This window comes from Pyrus communis, chromosome 6 (genome assembly GCF_041283825.1).
Source record: "Pyrus communis isolate YQ-2024b chromosome 6, ASM4128382v1, whole genome shotgun sequence".
In the NCBI taxonomy this organism is placed as follows: domain Eukaryota; kingdom Viridiplantae; phylum Streptophyta; class Magnoliopsida; order Rosales; family Rosaceae; genus Pyrus; species Pyrus communis.
Genome location: NC_142570.1, coordinates 12760393 through 12763451, shown reverse-complemented (window position 1 = coordinate 12763451; position 3059 = coordinate 12760393). Strand labels below are relative to the sequence as shown.

General features: G+C 41.5%; 1 pseudogene; it reads left to right on the top strand.

The window, feature by feature from the left end:
* The first annotated feature begins 521 nt into the window (after nt 1-521).
* LOC148696313 (uncharacterized) lies at nt 522-1430 on the top strand (annotated as a pseudogene).
* Nucleotides 1431-3059: the final 1629 nt, after the last annotated feature.

Here is a 3059-nt window from a genome sequence, read left to right as displayed (position 1 = left end):
AGACTCTCTTTCCTTACAGCATATCCAGGACATGATTGCCAGCACCGTTAGAACAAAGGTGAAAGGCACTTCGCAAGATGCACTGTTATACTCAAAGCCATACACTAAGAGGATTGATAGCTTGCGGAAGCCGACAGGGTACCAACCACCAAAGTTTATTGCAGTTTGATGGAAATGAAAACCCAAAGCAACACATCGCCCATTTCGTTGAGACTTGCAACAACGTTGGGACTGAAGGAAACTACCTCACAAAGCAGTTTGTCCGCTCTCTAAATGGGAATGCGTTCGACTCGTACACCGACCTAGAGCCTGAGTCCATTAACAGTTGAGAGCAGTTGCAGCGGGAATTCCTCAATCGCTTCTACAACACCCACCGCACTGTAAGTATGCTGAAGCTCACAAATACAAAGTAATGGAAAAATGAGCCAATCATTGACTACATCAACCGATGGCGCACTCTAAGCCTCGACTGCAAAGACAGACTTTCGGAGACCTCATCGATTGAGACGTGTGTTCAAGGCATGCAGTAGGGATTACACTACATCCTTCAAGACATCAAACCACGGCCCTTCAAGGAGTTAGCTACCCACGCCCATAACATAGAGTTAAGTATCGCCAATCTTGGGAAGAAAGAATCGATCGCCGACTACAAGAACGACAAAGTTTTTGGGCCAAAGGTGGAGAAGGCTATATTGAAACCCACCAAGGAAGCAATGACGGTCAACACAGCTCCCGTCATAATCTCTACATGAAGCAAAACGATTCAAACCAAAGCTTTTTGTGATCAAGAGATGCGTAAACGTACTTTGAAGGAGCTTGAGGAGAAAACTTATCCATTCCTTGACTCTAATGTGGTTGCCATGTTGAAAAACTTGCTTAACAAAAAGGAGATCGACCTACCTGAGTGTAGATGGCTGGAAGAGATGAATCGTACTGACAATCCAAGGTACTGTAAATTCCACCGCTTCATCAATCATTCGACGGAAAAGTGCTTTGTGCTGAAAGATCTCATCATAAAGTTAGCACAGAAGGGAATCATCGAGCTAAATCTTAATGATGTGGTAAAGTCAAACTATACCACCGTCACTTCTGGCTCTTTCGACTCAAAATCTTCACCTCAACCGCTGGCTGTATACTCCAAAGCCATGTTAGTCAAGTCAAGTCAAGTTGAAGAATAGACTCATGTCACTCCAAAGAAACTGCACAATAAGCATACGTCTCTTCCACAAGTTCATCAATCGGAAAGGGGGCAAAGCAGCTCTCGTTAACCTCCAAAGCTACATGAAAGTGTTGAGGACGATGAAATTATGACACGAAGATCGTCCGTTGCCATCATGATACGCAATTTCTTCCCCAAAGACTTCTTCAATCACTCAGTCAAGACTCTTTGCTATGAAGATTACAAGGAATACCTCTCCAAGATTGTTTGACAAATTCACAAAGCTCCTCATTCACACGAGCCTAAAAGGCGACAACCAAAGATCCTTGTCCGCACAAGCATAAAAGACGACAACAAAAGCTCATTGCCTACACGAGCTAAAATTGCAAATGGCACCAAAACGGTCATTGGTTGCACTAGCTAAAACTGTAAACGGCACCAAAACGTTCATTGCCTGCACGAGCATAAACTGTGTACGACACAAAAGAAAAAAAAATACCAAAAAATATTATGTATTTAAACGACGTTATGACTTGATATCTTCTTTGGAAGAGTACGTAGGCCGCTCAAACATTCAACTTCGAGTTCAATCACATCAAAATAAAAAGTAAGGATTTTATTAAAGTTAATTTCATTACAAAAAAAATAAAAAAAATAAAAAGAAATACAAGTTTTCCATGTACAGAAATTAAATTACAGCTTTTTGAAAAAAAAAATACAGGTTGTAAATATACAAATATATATATATATATATATATATATATATATATATATATATATAAATCTACAATTGCTTAGGCCCAGCATGGTTCACACCATCAACGAGTCCACCAGCAATGAGCCCAACTCATGTGGCCCATCCTCACTCGACTCCAAGCTGGTCCAAATCATTACCCAAAGCTTCCTCGTCTCCAGTTGTCTCTCACATCCCTCAAAGCCATGAATGGAAGCAGTTGCGACGGCGGCGTCGGTCTCCTTCATCCTTACTCTACCAAACCCCACATGCTGCACATGGTGCGCACACCTGGAGCAAGTTGGCCTCCACCACCAGCCACGCATGCCACCTAGCCTCTCTTCTCACCGCAGCCTACTCCTGTCTTTTCTCAGTCGGAGTTCCGCAAAACCTTCAGAGGGAAAGGTTCAGGATCAAGGTTTAAGATGCTGAGATCAGGTAAGTTTGCAAAGCTTCAAATGAAATGGTAGATTTGCAAAGCCATCAGAGGAAATGGTACATCTGCTCTCGTCTGCTCTCAGCTTCCCTAGCGACGGAACTGCAACTCAGCAGCAACTTCTGCCATACGCTCCACAGACCTGTCACTGCAACACCCATGTCCAATAGGCCAACTTCCTTATCGTCAACACATTTGACATAAGTTCCCGCATGCCAATTCAAAGGTGGAGCTCACATTTTTCTAAATAGGAACGATATCCTTTGCAAAAAAATAAAAAAGGGAAGTAACACATCTTAGTGAGATATATGTTTTATTTGTATTTAGCACAATACACTGAATGAAATAAAGCATGTCTATTGATATCTCTGAGAAATTACAAATATATATATATACCAAAAAAAAAAAAACAAAAAAGGCGAAAGAAAGAAAGAAAAAGAAAAAAAAAAAAAAAAAAAGGGACCCTTCACAAAGGTTGCTTATGTGAAACCTCAGCACCCAGCAGAACCCCAGAAGAAGGAGGCACTAAAGATTGATCATGTGACGCCTCGATACTCGGTCGAACTCCGAATGGCGAAGGCAAAAAGTGCCTCTAGAATATAGCCACAAACCTCTAATCATCACTTTGAATCCGACCTTCAGATTCATGCATCTAATCAAGCTTTCTCTTCATGCTCATTGAATAATTATTTGCAAGCATGTGCAACTCTCTATTCTTGCGCTTCCGACAT